Here is a 15982-nt window from a genome sequence, read left to right on the forward strand (position 1 = left end):
TTAGTGGTACCCTGGAACCGGTTCCGGATTGGCCACAGTTGGCCAGAACCGATACCAAACAGTCAGGGGTAGTATGTAGTATCCTTCTGCAATGGTTTGCAAAATAATCCGTTTCAAAAGACTGGTCCGTGTGACGGTTTTATGTCAAAAACTGCAAAAATCAAGTTTTCCGGAAGTTCCGGGTTACCGGAACCGGTGGCCACTAAGGACCAATTATTTTTTCTGGGGCTTAAAATTCAGGTTATTATCTGTCGAATGCAACCGGAAGCAACCTGCTATGTGCAATCGTTTCGGAGATACAGGTCCTCAAAGTAGGGGCCTCAAAAAGGACTTTTTTCGGTTATAGCAGGTTCCCGGTGGCCACGGTGTCCAAAACCGGTTCTGCCGGTTGGATTCAGAAAGTAGATATCCTAGCCTTTCATTTGCGGCCAAGACATCCAAAATCGGTTACAATCTCGAATTTTGGCAGCCGAAAACATTTCTGGGTCCTATAGACCCGGAATACCATTCGTGTATGTAGAAAACGAAGACCATGGCCAGGTTAATATCTTTTTGCAACAGCCTCCAACACCCATACTCCCATAGGTCAAAAGATAGGTAATTGTATGGACTGTAAGCCTATGGTATTAACTTTTTGGCCAATTGCAGTTTTTCTCATAGTTTTTCAATTTTTCTAGAAAAAGGGGGTCCATAACATGCAAAAAAAACTTTTTTTTTTCAAATGGCTATTTTTCTGCTCAAAAACAAAAAAAAAACTGATGAAACAAATAGTCAAAATTGTTCAAAGACTTCAGATTTTATTGTTTTGTACAAAGGGTTATGAAAAAGTGCTTAAAATATTGAAAATTTGTGAAAAATGTGCATCGGCTCTACTAGGGGGTCCACTAATGGTTAAAATACCCTACCGTGATTTTTCGAAAAAATGTTTTGAAAAAATTGGTCATTGTTGATCATGGCGGTTCATGGTCACCCGCGACAGACACGAACGAAGAAACAAAGAGAAACGCAAAAATTAACTCAAATCAAAATCAAATTATTCGCTCTACAGCATTGCCTTGGCGTTCTCGATTGCGAGATTCCTACTCGAAACCAGGTGTTCGAAGGCTTGATTGTTGAGGCAATTGCAAACCTCTTTTTACACCTAAGCTTCCATCCACCCCGGGATTCGAACTGACGACCTTTGGATTGTTAGTCCAACTGCCTACCAGCGACTCCACCGAGGCAGGACCCAGGGAGACGACTCCTACACCTGGACTGAGCTAACGACCTAACCTTTATTTTTAGGTTAGTCCGGGGCCAACATTTACTTCCCGTCCGACGGAAGGCGTGATCAGACAAATCTCGTCTCGAAAAATGCCACCGGGACCGTCTGGGATCGAACCCAGGCCGACTGGGTGAGAGGCAATTGTTGGTTAAGGGGTGAAACGGGTATTCGCCTACTTGATACAGTATTTGACGTATTGATCTCAAGGTTTATAGGATCTATTTCTTTTTTCATAAATGTTTTATTTAATTATTTTCTAAATCAAGTTTACAACACGTGAAATTTTCCTAGGATTCCGAATATGTCAAAATTGAGACCAAAAAGTGCCGCTATGGAAGCCTACGGGGCAAAAACTAACGTTGTAAAAAGTTTGTTATAGAAAAATCGAAAAACTATGAGAAAAACCGCGATTGACCAAAGGGTTAATACCGTAGGATTAAAGTCCATGAAATTCCATGAAATTCCATAAAGCTATAAGAAAAAGTCGAACCCATCCTGGACGTCTATGGCACATTTTGAAGTGCTTCAAAAGACCATGCGAATGCATCTTAGAGAGTTGGAATTGATGAAGTTTTACGGAAATGCGATCAATTTTAAGATTTTTTTAAATGTTTTTTGGACCTCAAACTTCAAAGCCCGTTTTACCCCACTTCCCTTTGTCGTAGAGAGCTCATATTTGGCGTCAGTTCATCTCATGCCGGGTCCGGTGGTTTAGTGGTTAGCGTGGTAGCATCTGAATCCCAGTATGGCCTGGGTTCAATCCCAGACGGACCCGGTGGCATTTTTCGAGACGAGATTTGCCTGACCACGCCTTCTATCGGATGGGGAAGTAAAACGTCGGTCCATTTGCGTAAAAGAGGTTTTGAGTGACTCACCACACATAACCTTCGGACGCCTAGAAATGAGCAGAAACTTGCAACAGAGACCACAAAAGACCCGGGGGTCGTTAAAGTGGATTACTTTGCTTTGCTTTTTCATCTCATGAATAGACAAACAAACGCTGAAAGTTCCATCCAAAATCGGAGCACCTCGATACGACCTGTTACCCATTGGTGAAAAACTCGCTTTTAAAATTCGTTTTATCGAAACTTAAAAAGATAGCTCAGTTGATCACCTAGCCGTTGTTGGATAGGTAATCGAATATGCTGTGAGTTCCAAGCCCTTGTTATCAAGAAATAATACCCTTTGTAACGTTTGATCGTTGATAAGAACAAAGAATCTCGGCTGCTGTTAGGGGCTGTATGCCACGATTGACAGATGATTCTCTGTTCGATGTGTGCATTTTCAATGTGTTTATCCAAGAATCCACAGAGAATATTAGATGTCTAAACAGTACGGAAAAGCTTGACTCGATTTGTTCGTAGATGTGTAAATGTAAATGCATGATCTTCATTGACAAATCATCTCAAACTCCGTCAATTCCCAACTTATTTAAGCAAGATCCTAAAGAGAATATGAAATGTCTACCGTCTCGGAGTGCGCTCCAAAACACAGCTCTATTTTCACTCCAAACATTTGTTCCCGTTGGCAGATAACGGAGCTCCAGCGTTCCGATACAGACGAAGCTTTTCCGTGGTCCAGAAACATCTAGCTACAACAGCTCGTTGCAAAAATAACACTTCAAAGCCACAATGGTCCCCCATTTTCAAAGGTTTCCTTATTCAAACAGATTCTCGACTCGTACGAGAACGTTGCCGAGTTGTTGCTACACATATCTTCAATGGCCATGACCTATTCAAAGGTGAGAATGTCTATTTCCGAGTGATTTTTGAATTATTTACAGAAAAAATGCTTTTTTGTAACATTTTATGTAACTTCGTTTTAATCGAACACAAAATTCAAATTCATTAAGCCTAAAAATGCTCCCACTCCCCAAAATAAAAAACAACCCTTTTTTCCCCCAAACCAAACTTGTGGCATCGTCTTCGTTTGAAGGGTCCTTCAAAGAGCCGCACAGTTTGATTTTCCCACTGCCAGTCCCCCATGGTGAGGGAGGGGAAAAACTGTAACGGACGAGTACTCGAAGCCACATCGAGGGCACTTGGGCCGCACTGTTCACTGTTTGGAAATCCAACAGATACCTTAAAAAGACACGTCTTTTGGCATGGGAACTGCTGCTGGCTGGCTGGGAAGGACTAGTGAAATTTTCGAACACTTTTCCAGCACAGAGGCTGCGGTTCGACTTCAATTTAACTTTTTAAGGAGAAGCGCTCTCGTGTCGGAAGAGGTTGGTCGGTTGGTTGGGTTTCGGAGAAATTTTACGTTTGCTTACGGTTTAAGAATGTCGGGACGAACGTCACGTTTTGGTGGTTTAAGGAAAGTTTTTGTAAGATGCAACGATGAGGATTTTTTTAAACACGCAAAAAAATTGTTCAAGGGCTGAGTTTGGCTTACTTAACGTTTATATTTCCATTTTTATTTTACAAAATTGTAAATTGCAGTTTTTTAAAAAAAAATAAACAAATAAAATCTGTGCTAATTTAATGTTGGGTAGACAATATCCGCCATATCTAGCTTATAAGCATACAAACTACAAGAGTTTTTCTTGAAAGGAAATTTTTTTTTTCAAAAACAAAAACAAAAACAAAAACAAAAACAAAAACAAAAACAAAAACAAAAACAAAAACAAAAACAAAAACAAAAACAAAAACAAAAACAAAAACAAAAACAAAAACAAAAACAAAAACAAAAACAAAAACAAAACAAAAAACAAAAACAAAAACAAAAACAAAAACAAAAACAAAAACAAAAACAAAAACAAAAACAAAAACAAAAACAAAAACAAAAACAAAAACAAAAACAAAAACAAAACAAAAACAAAAACAAAAACAAAAACAAAAACAAAAACAAAAACAAAAACAAAAACAAAAACAAAAACAAAAACAAAAACAAAAACAAAAACAAAAACAAAACAAAAACAAAAACAAAACAAAAAACAAAAACAAAAACAAAAACAAAAACAAAAACAAAAACAAAAACAAAAACAAAAACAAAAACAAAAACAAAAACAAAAACAAAAACAAAAACAAAAACAAAAACAAAAACAAAAACAAAAACAAAAACAAAAACAAAAACAAAAACAAAAACAAAAACAAAAACAAAAACAAAAACAAAAACAAAAACAAAAACAAAACAAAAACAAAAACAAAAACAAAAACAAAAACAAAAACAAAAACAAAAACAAAAACAAAAACAAAAACAAAAACAAAAACAAAAACAAAAACAAAAACAAAAACAAAAACAAAAACAAAAACAAAAACAAAAACAAAAACAAAAACAAAAACAAAAACAAAAACAAAAACAAAAACAAAAACAAAAACAAAAACAAAAACAAAAACAAAAACAAAAACAAAAACAAAAACAAAAACAAAAACAAAAACAAAAACAAAAACAAAAACAAAAACAAAAACAAAAACAAAAACAAAAACAAAAACAAAAACAAAAACAAAAACAAAAACAAAAACAAAAACAAAAACAAAAACAAAAACAAAAACAAAAACAAAAACAAAAACAAAAACAAAAACAAAAACAAAAACAAAAACAAAAACAAAAACAAAAACAAAAACAAAAACAAAAACAAAAACAAAAACAAAAACAAAAACAAAAACAAAAACAAAAACAAAAACAAAAACAAAAACAAAAACAAAAACAAAAACAAAAACAAAAACAAAAACAAAAACAAAAACAAAAACAAAAACAAAAACAAAAACAAAAACAAAAACAAAAACAAAAACAAAAACAAAAACAAAAACAAAAACAAAAACAAAAACAAAAACAAAAACAAAAACAAAAACAAAAACAAAAACAAAAACAAAAACAAAAACAAAAACAAAAACAAAAACAAAAACAAAAACAAAAACAAAAACAAAAACAAAAACAAAAACAAAAACAAAAACAAAAACAAAAACAAAAACAAAAACAAAAGGAGGAGTCGATGGTTTTAATATATTTAAGACAATATTCATTCATATTTGCACAAAACTCAAAAATCCAAAAATCATAATCTTCTGTCTTACTGTTGTGAGAAAAGTAAAAGTAATCCAGAAAGCTGTCACCTCAACCGGAAGGTGCGCTGCTACTGCTGCTGGCTGGCTTCCCGATTCCAAGATTGTGTTGTGTTTCTACTTAAGCAAAAGTTCAAAACAAACACGCACTTTTTCACACCTGCTCAACCCCCGACACACACGCTCACACAAACACATGGACACATTATTCATGGAAAAACAACAAAAGTCTCTCTCTCTCTCTCGCTCCCTGTTTACTGGTGGTGCCGGGGGAAAATCTGCAAAGGGGCACACACACACTAACACGCGCACACACAAAAGAGAGACATTTTCCTAAAAACTTTATTCCGCTTGGATTTGAATTTGGTTGGGAAAATTCCGGTGAAAAACTTTTGCTGCTTCACACACACACACCCAGAATCACACATCAAACACGCAACTCTCTTGGTCGCTGGCGTCGTCGTTGGTGGCTTTTCCGAGGGTCACCACTCGCTGCTGCCTGTGTTTCGCGAGGAAAATCGAGTTGGTTTTTTTTTCTTTTCATATAGATTTATATCATGATGACGGCAAGAACTAGCAACAAAACCAACATCAACCGGTGGCGGCCGGTTCGTAGATTGTTGTTTCGTGATAAATTTTGCGGTTTGCGAAAGGATTTTATTTCCCTGGGCTCTTTCCTTACTTTCTCCCACATTCTAAATTTAGTAGGGTTGGGCGGGTCAGTTCCCTCGTGCAGTGTAAATTGCTTGTTGTTAGGGTGGAAGAGGTTGAGTTTCATTTCGTGTGTGTGGTTTGTGTACTTTTTGGTTTAGAGCTGGGCAAATATTTTAAATTCATATTTATGGGTCCCAGGGCTACCTGTTTTGCTGCTACATAAAGGGGGCCGACAATGTGTGTGGGAGCAGTGTTTGCGAACATTTTGCTACCAAATTGAGAGTGGTGTAAAGAATTTTGAAAATATTCAAACAAAAATAATTGTGGTTGCCAAAGAAGTATTTGAAATTTAATACATAGCAATTCCCCTTTCATTAACGTCCAAGAGAGGTAAATTCGGTTTAACCCTCTACAACCCAACCCCGCCTTTAGACGAGCTTCGATTTAAAAAGTCGCCAAAAATCCATTTTTCAACTAATTTTTGATCATAAAAAAGCATTGGAAAGAAAAACTCTTAAAATTTTAGAAAATTTATAGGCTGGAATTTTTACTTGTTTTATGTCACTTAGCCAATGTTTTTAAAAATGTAATTTTTTTAGGTGTCAACTTTGGCTGTGTTTTTTACTAACATTTCCTATATTTTAAGTAAAAAGAAGTATGCAGTAATTTTTCTAGTGTCCCAGACTATGCCTCTACGTATTTATTTAAAATTTAAATGGTAATGGTGCACTTTTATAGCAGAAAATGTGAAAAACAAGCAAAAAATGGAAAAAGTGGCTATAAAAACATTAAAAATTAGAAATGCAAAATGTAATGATAGGAGGTGGTAGAATAGGCCAAATACTACCAAAAACAAACATAAACTAAACAAGATAAATGCAAATTAAAATACTAAAAATTAAACAAGAAAAACATAAAACAAGAGAAGTTAAGATTTTCGTAGAACAAAAGTTGCTCAAAATGACCTCCTATACAAGAGAAAAAAAAAATTCGAAAAAAAATTGGTCAGTAGAGGGTTAAATGGCTTAGAGCTAAGACCAGGGTTGTTAAAATATCAAAATATCAGCTCTCAGCAACTACAATTATCCCGCCTGAATATTCATGCCTCAAATACAACTGCTCTTCTCTCCCTATTGAAACTCTCAGCGCCGAACATAGCCGAACACGTTTTCGTGTTTACACACTCGCGATTGACATTTTCCTTTTCTCTCTCATTCCCGCTTCCACGATCATCCTACCGCAACAGCGTTTAACCAAAAAAAAGCCGCCACAAAACCAATTTCGCGAACGCAGTTTAACGGGACGTCATGCGTGGTCGGCTCCTAATCGCCATCTCGCGTTCTTTCATTGCAGTTTTCAGAGAGATTGAGAGTGTTCCGACGCGGCGCAAGAAATGTCATCGCCGAAAACCCCCCGGCGTGATCATATTTGCAACACTGCGACGGCCAACAGCGCTCAGGTGGACAGGGACAGAACCAGATCCCAAACAGTCGGTGACGTCGTTGCTACGAAACGTCAAAGCGAATGATAGGTAAAAAGTTTGTTAACCAACGAAAACGAAAGTGGTGCGAAAAGTTCGGAAAGTGGAATTTGTGCGATTAAGGGAGGAAAACGTCTGCATTTAGTTGATTTTTATTCTTTTTGTGCAACTACACTCGTGAGTAGGTGTTGGAGAGATAACTTATCTAAAACTAATCCTAACTTAATCTAATCAGGAAGATCGCAGGGGAACTGCTCTCCTCATCTGCTGCTGTAAAAAGGGGCCTTAATTTGTAGGTTATCTGTGCGTGAGTAGAAAGAAACATAAATTAGTTGGAATAATTAAATTAGCTAAAAAATACTTACCTTCGATAGTTGCCCGCACGTCCGGCGATAAGTGTCATTGGGAGTTGAATTCGGAGTTAAACTAGGGTGACCGATGTAAGTAAAAATCTACTGAAATATTGTATTTAGAAACTGAAATGAAATTATAGCTTTTAGCAATACTTACACTGCAATCAACGGTGTTTAATTCGCTGAAAAGAAGCCCGAAAACTCGTCCCAACAAATCTAAAAGATCGCCCGATAGGAAGGATGGACTGCATGCTGTGCACTTTTCCAAACACGGACCGGATGGTGAGCTGCTGTGTCTGCGGGTCGTGGATGCACTACGAGTGCGTCGGCGTCAACGATAGCATCGCGGCGCATAGTCGGTCGTTCTACTGCCCTCCATGCCAGAGGCCGACACCAAGACCCCAGCCACCAGTGGAAGAACCCGGCAAGAAACACGATGGCAAGGCCAAGAGTTCCAAGGCGGGGTCGAAAGCGGGATCGAAGGCGGGTTCCAAGGCAAGTTCGGTGCAGTCCGGCGTCGGCGCACGAACCAGATTGGCTCAGCTGAAGATCCAAAAGCTGGAGGAGCAGAAAAAGCTCGCGCTACAACGCCTGGAGCTGGAGAGCAAGCAGCGAGACGCGGAGATGGCTGCCAAGAAGCAGGTGCAGGAAGCGGAACTAGCGGCGTTGAAGCTACAGGTCGAAACGGAGGCGCTCGAAGAGACGTTCCGACTGCTCGAGGAGTTGGAAATCGGAGATGATGACGGCGATGGCCGAAGCGTGGCTTCGGAGCAAAGTTCGCGCAGCAAGGTGAAGAGGTGGCAGCAGAATCAGGAGGTAATGAGCTCGACGCTTTTGAGACCGACGAAGACTTCAGCTGGAACTGGTCAACAAGCGGGGAACCCGACGACATCTGGAACAGTCGCTGGTCAGGTGGGACAACCGGCCGGTGGAAACCGAACCGTTTTAGATAGGGCGTTAGACGGGATTTCCCTGAACGACACAGTAGCGCAGTCTACGTTAGGAGGTTTTATTGGGAGAGTCTCAGAGACTATAGTTTCGAAGCATGCCACTCAAAAGCCATTTGCACCGGGCACAAATATCGCGGAATCTTCTCCAAGTCCAATTAAGTCTTCTCCGACTCCCGCGAACGGGAAACCCCAACCCCCCACTAGTCTGATCCAGAGTCTTCTGTCAAGACAACCAGTGTTGAATTCGGAAGTGAGTGCGAGTAGTGTTCAAGGGAACGGTCAGCAGATGAATCCAGGAGGGCAATCGCAAACTCAACCGGGTCCGCAGCAGTCAGCAGGAGGAACTACGCAGACGCACACTGGGACTGGAGGAGGGCAGACAACAGGGGGGCGACCGCAGTCGTTTACGAAGCTTCCGGGTTTGCAAGAACCGCCACGGGCAGATAGAAGCCAGGTGGACCGCCACGATGACACACCGGACTACTACGGACCGACTCCGCAACAGCTCGCTGCCAGGCAGGTGATCTCGAAGGAGCTGCCCGTGTTCACGGGAAATCCTGAGGACTGGCCGCTGTTCATAAGCGCGTACGTCAACACGACGAACGCGTGCGGGTTTTCGGATGCAGAGAATTTGGCCAGGTTGCAGAAGTATGTTCGAGGCTACGCGTACGAAAGGGTGCAAGGACGCTTGCTTCATCCGGCGGGAGTGCCGCACGCTATGGCCACGTTGGAGATGCTTTTTGGACGGCCGGAGATGCTGATTCATTCGTTGCTGCAGAAGGTGCACGACGCGCCAGCGCCAAAGCCGGACCGGCTTGAGACCTACATCGATTTCGGGTTGGCGGTTCAGCTGCTCTGCGATCATCTGGAAGCTGGAGGACACGAGGCACACCTGAACAACCCGATGCTGCTGTTCGAGCTGGTGGAGAAGCTGCCTGCGAACGCGAAGCTGGATTGGTCGCTGTACAAGGAGCGTTGCAGCCAGGTGAACCTGACGACGTTTGCGTGCTACATGTCAGCGTTGGTGAAGGCAGCCTCGGACGTAACGCTTAGCTATGGGTCCAAGCAGCAACAACAGCAGGCGCGGGTTGCGAAACTGGACAAGAGCAGCAAGGACAAGAACTTCTGCGGCGCGCACTCCTCCGAAGACGTGTCACGGACGCCAGTCAAGGAGGTTACGGAGAAGAAAGCGGCGCCGGCGTGCTTCGTCTGCAAGGACCCCAAACACCGCGTGAAGGATTGCGCCGAGTTCGGGAAGAAGACGCTGGAAGAACGTCGGAGGATAGTCGACGAATACAGACTGTGTGGCAATTGTCTAGGTGTTCACGGGAAGAAGCCGTGTCGAAGCAGCGACAAATGCGACATTGACGGGTGCCAACAGCAGCATCATGCTCTGCTGCACTTTAAGCAGAAGTCGGGAGGCACGGAGTCGAAGCGCGCTGAGCAGAAGCGGGAGAAGAACGAACCGAAGGTGTCAGGAGCGAACGCGATTACCAACCATCACTACGCCGGGAAGACGGCGCTGTTCCGAATCATCCCAGTAGAGCTGCACGGGAACAACCGTACGGTGTCAGCTTTCGCATTCTTGGATGACGGATCGTCGAGGACGATGGTGGACGAGGAGATCGCCAAGGAGCTCGGCGTCGACGGTGAGGTGCTTCCGCTGTGCTTGCAGTGGACGGCGAACGTGAAGCGCACCGAATCGGAGTCTCAGCGGATCGCGCTGGAGATTTCCGGTAGCGAAGACGAGGCCAGGTTTGCGCTTAACGACGTGCGGACGGTGAAGAAGCTGGATCTGCCACGACAGTCTTTGCGGTACGCAGAACTGGCTAAGACGTTTCCACATCTGCAAGGCCTGCCGGTGAAGGACTACGCTAACGCTGCTCCACGCATTCTCATTGGGAATGACAACGCTCACGTCACGGCGATGCTGAAGGTCCGAGAAGGACAGCCTGGAGAACCGATTGCGGCGCGATCCCGACTCGGGTGGACAGTGTACGGCAAGCAGGACCATACTGCTGGACGCGTACACAGTTTTCACGTGTGCGAATGCCAGGACGACCAAACGCTGCACGATCTGGTGAAGGAGTTCTTCTCGGTTGAAAGCTTGGGTGTGGAAGCGACAGCAGGTCCGGAATCTGATGAAGTCCAGAGAGCGAACAAGATCCTGCAAGAAACGACGAAGCGGGTCGGCCAGCGATTCGAAACGGGGCTGCTGTGGAAGTACGACTGCTTCGAGTTTCCCGACAGCTATCCTATGGCGAAGCGTCGACTGCAGTGCTTGGAACGACGAATCCAGAAGGATCCGGTGATTGGCGAGAGTGTTGTGAGGCAGCTGTCCGAGTACCAGGAAAAGGGGTACATCCACAAGGCCACCCCGGCAGAACTGGAGGAAGCTGACCCTCGGCGCACATGGTACCTACCGCTAGGTGTCGCGCTGAACCCGAAGAAACCGTCGAAGGTCCGCATTTTTTGCGATGCTGCCGCCAAAGTGGACGGAGTCTCGCTGAACACGATGCTGCTCAAAGGCCCGGATCTTTTGAAGACCCTTCTGCACGTGCTGTTCGGTTTCCGGGAGAAGCGAGTGGCACTTTGCGCCGATATCAAGGAGATGTTTCACCAGGTCAAGATTCGGAAGGAAGACCGGCACGCTCAACGTTTGCTGTGGCGTGACGACTCAACGAAGGAACCAGAAGTCTACTTGATGGACGTCGCGACGTTCGGGGCCACATGTTCGCCATGCTCGACGCAGTTCGTCAAGAACCGGAATGCAGAGGAGCACGCGCACGACTACCCCGAAGCTGCGGAAGCCATCATCCGAAAGCACTACGTGGACGACTACCTGGACAGTGCCGATTCGGTGGAAGAGGCGACGAAGCTGGCGTTGGAAGTGAAGCACGTACACTCTCTAGGCGGCTTTGATCTCCGGAACTGGCTGTCAAACTCCAAGGAGGTTCTCGCACGGGTCGGGGAGAACGATCCTGCTCTCGAGAAGTGCATGCAGTTGGACAAGAACGACCCGATGGAGCGAGTGCTGGGAATGTACTGGAAGCCGGACGAAGACGTCTTCACCTTCACGATGACGCTAACGTTCGATGCCGATCTTCCTACGAAACGGCAAGCGCTGCGGATCGTAATGTCGCTCTTTGACCCGGCGGGATTGCTTTGCTTTTTCATCATCCACGGCAAAATCCTGATCCAAGAGGTGTGGCGAGCGAAGACCGAGTGGGACCAGAAGATTCCGGACAAGCTGAAGGAGCGCTGGATGCGGTGGATTGCCATGTTCAAGCATCTGAGCGAGGTGCGCATTCCCCGCTGCTACTTCTCGAAGTACTCGATCGCTGACATTGTGTCGCTCCAGCTGCACGTTTTCTGTGACGCCAGCGAGGAAGCCTACTCGTGCGTAGCGTACTTTCGCGCGGTGTACTTTGACGGGACGATTCAAGTAGCGCTGATCGGGGGAAAAGCTAAAGTGGCTCCACTCAAGGCATTGTCTATACCCCGATTGGAACTGAACGGTGCGGTTATCGGAGTACGGTTGCGGAAGTCGATCACGAATGGCCACAGCCTGAAGATTGACAAGACCGTGATGTGGACCGACTCGAGAACGGTGCTGGCCTGGATCAACTCGGACCATCGGAACTACCGGCAGTTCGTGGCGTGTCGGGTAGGTGAGATCCTGTCGAAGTCGGACGCCGCGGAGTGGCGCCACTGTCCTGGAAAACTGAATCCAGCGGACCTGGCCACGAAGTGGGGCCCGAGGGGTCCAAGTTTCTCGCCGGATTACCCGTGGTACGGACGTTTCTTCATCCTGTCGCAGGAAATCGAGTGGCCCATGGACGTGAATCCCACAGAGGAGACGACGGAGGAAGAGTTGCGTGCCTGTCTGGTCCACAGCGAAGCGGTGACTAAGCTGACAATCGACTGGCAACGCTTCTCTGACTGGACGCGGCTGCTGCGGGCGGTGGCGTACGCTCTCCGTTACAAGCAGAACTTCGTAGAGAACTACCGGAAGCAACCGCTAACGAAGGGACTGCTAACGCAGGAGGAACTGTTGATGGCGGAGACGACGATCTTCCGGACAGTGCAGAGCGAAGCGTATCCAGACGAGGTGGCCACCTTGTCCGTAGCGCGCGGAAAGCGGACGCCGAGACGTCAGGTGGAGCTGGAGCGAACCAGTCTGATCCGGAAGCTGTCGCCGTTCATGGACGAAGCGGGAGTGATTCGGTCGGATTCTCGGATTTCCGAAGCTACGTTTGCGTCGCACGACACTCGGTTTCCGATTATCCTACCGAAAGGCCATCAGGTGACGAACGTGCTGCTGTTTTGGTATCATCGGAAGTTTCTTCACTCCAACGGCGAAACGGTCGTGAACGAAGTGAGACAGCGATTTTTCGTATCCATGCTGCGTACGGAGGTGCGAAAAATTCCAAAGAAGTGTCCACTGTGCAAGCTGAAGCGAGCGATGGAAGGGAAAACTTTGGCTATCCCACGCATGGCCCCACTCCCTGCAGCGAGGCTGCAGGCCTTCGAGCGGCCGTTTTCCTGCACCGGTATCGATTACTTCGGACCAATCGCCGTACGAGTGAATCGCAGCACGCCCAAGAGGTGGATCGCATTGTTCACGTGCCTCACTACCCGTGCCGTGCATCTCGAGGTGGTGCACACGCTGACAACCGAGTCCTGCAAGCAAGCAATTCGGCGGTTCATCGGACGCAGAGGAGCGCCGGCGGAGATACGGACCGACCGGGGAACGAACTTCGTAGGAGCGAACAACGAGCTGCGACTGGAGATGAACAAGCTGGACGGCCAACTGGCGGAAACGTTCACCAACACCAACACGCGATGGGTTTTCAACCCGCCAGCTGCGCCCCACATGGGAGGCGCTTGGGAGCGGTTAGTGAGGTCGGTGAAGACGGCGTTGGCAGCGATGTACACCTCCAGGGTCCCAAACGAGGAGACTTTGGCGACTCTGTTGGTGGAAGCAGAGAGCATCGTCAACTCAAGGCCGCTTACGTTCATCCCACTACAGTCCGAGCAACAAGAAGCGTTGACGCCGAACCACTTTCTGTTGTTGAGCTCACGAGGAGTGGTACAGCCCCCGAAGACCTGGATGGAACCAAAACTGGCCTGTAGAGGAGATTGGCAGCTTTGTCAGACGATGCTGGATCAGTTCTGGCGGCGTTGGGTCCGGGAGTATCTACCGACGATTGCCCGTAGAACAAAGTGGCTGGAGGAGTCCAAGCCGCTCGAGGTAGGCGACTTGGTAATAGTGGTGGAGGAGAAGATACGGAATGGCTGGGTAAGAGGACGGGTCGTGGAGGTCTGCCCAGGACGAGATGGGAGAGTACGAGATGCGGTGGTGCAGACAGCGGACGGTTTCCTGCGACGACCAGTGGCAAAGTTGGCACGCTTGGACTTGAATGGGTGTAAGACTGAACCGGAAGTTTCGGACCAGCTTAACGGGTCGGGGAACTGTTCCGACGCGGCGCAAGAAATGTCATCGCCGAAAACCCCCCGGCGTGATCATATTTGCAACACTGCGACGGCCAACAGCGCTCAGGTGGACAGGGACAGAACCAGATCCCAAACAGTCGGTGACGTCGTTGCTACGAAACGTCAAAGCGAATGATAGGTAAAAAGTTTGTTAACCAACGAAAACGAAAGTGGTGCGAAAAGTTCGGAAAGTGGAATTTGTGCGATTAAGGGAGGAAAACGTCTGCATTTAGTTGATTTTTATTCTTTTTGTGCAACTACACTCGTGAGTAGGTGTTGGAGAGATAACTTATCTAAAACTAATCCTTACTTAATCTAATCAGGAAGATCGCAGGGGAACTGCTCTCCTCATCTGCTGCTGTAAAAAGGGGCCTTAATTTGTAGGTTATCTGTGCGTGAGTAGAAAGAAACATAAATTAGTTGGAATAATTAAATTAGCTAAAAAATACTTACCTTCGATAGTTGCCCGCACGTCCGGCGATAAGTGTCATTGGGAGTTGAATTCGGAGTTAAACTAGGGTGACCGATGTAAGTAAAAATCTACTGAAATATTGTATTTAGAAACTGAAATGAAATTATAGCTTTTAGCAATACTTACACTGCAATCAACGGTGTTTAATTCGCTGAAAAGAAGCCCGAAAACTCGTCCCAACAGAGAGACTCAGCGGTGAGAGCGCATAGTCGTGGAAAAAGGGAGGAATGATAGAGAGAGAAAGACATCGCTGGGAATCACGAGACACAAGAAGAGATCTCACAAGCTATAGTCACGGCCGCTATACTCTCGGATGTTTTTGGTGCAGAGATAATCATTTGATAGCTTTTCTATCACTCATTTGCAACACTGGCTATGACTTTTTTTAAAAATGTGGTTTTTGCGAAAATCGACGAAAATTGTCATTTTTCGAAACACCATATCACGGCGTAGGTCACCCCAAGACCCAAACAAAAACAAATACGGGTCAAATCATTTCAGCCATGGAACCTTCAGTTAAATTTTGGAAGGATCGGACAACTTTTTTTCGAATCATGCTGTTTTCGAGGAGGATTGCTGTATAGCAATACACATTTTGAGGGTGACGATTATGTAAATTAAAAATTATGCGGAAAATCCTAAATTGTTTAGAACATTGGATGTTCAATTTTCGATGTTCAAGTTCGAATAAACCAATTCACAGTGGGCGAAATGGAACCCAAAACCGGACTTAATTGAACGCGGCTGGTTCCCTGGTATGAAAAATAGTGTTTCTTATGTAAAAAAATCCGGGGAATCGATTGGTGATGGTTGCATCCACCGCACGAAACGGCAAAGGGTCCATTTTGCCCCAATTCCCCATTTTTTTACATTTTTTCTTGAAAATCGGACTGTATTTAGAGCGGAGGCTTTATGCGTCATTCTTATGTAAAATTGTCTGATCTTTACGATAAAAATATTTTCAGATTTGTAAAATCTGACCTAACATTTGAAAATGGCCAAAAATGCTTTTATAGCGGAACTGGGGTCAAATGGTCCCTAGATGATTTTTGCGGCGCAGGTGGTTATTTTTACTGGATTCCTGGGACATTTTCACATAAATTAAGTGCATTTTTGATGGCCGCATAAAGCCTCTGCTCTAAATACAGACCGATTTTCAAGAAAAAATGTAAAAAAATGGGGAATTGGAGCAAAATGGACCCTTTGCCGTTTTGTGCGGTGGATGAAACCATCACCAATCGATTCCCCGGATTTTTTTACACAAGAAACACTATTTTTCATACCAGGGAACCAGCCGCGTTCAATTAAG

At 44.9% G+C, this 15982-nt stretch overlaps 1 protein-coding gene and 1 long non-coding RNA gene across 5 annotated transcripts in view; one reads left to right on the forward strand and one right to left on the reverse strand.

Annotated features, from left to right (window-relative positions):
* LOC120428561 (protein sidekick-1-like) overlaps nucleotides 1–15982 on the forward strand; it is a 348405-nt gene that overhangs the window by 72435 nt on the left and 259988 nt on the right. The gene's annotated exons all lie outside the window — the stretch shown is intronic.
* Nucleotides 7539–7907, reverse strand: LOC120419329 (uncharacterized). The gene is made up of 2 exons (XR_005605698.2): nucleotides 7768–7907; nucleotides 7539–7703 (listed from the first exon to the last, which is right to left on the reverse strand). It is a non-coding gene; the product is annotated as an uncharacterized LOC120419329 (long non-coding RNA).

The sequence above is a fragment of the Culex pipiens genome, chromosome 3 (genome assembly GCF_016801865.2).
Source record: "Culex pipiens pallens isolate TS chromosome 3, TS_CPP_V2, whole genome shotgun sequence".
NCBI lineage: Eukaryota > Metazoa > Arthropoda > Insecta > Diptera > Culicidae > Culex > Culex pipiens.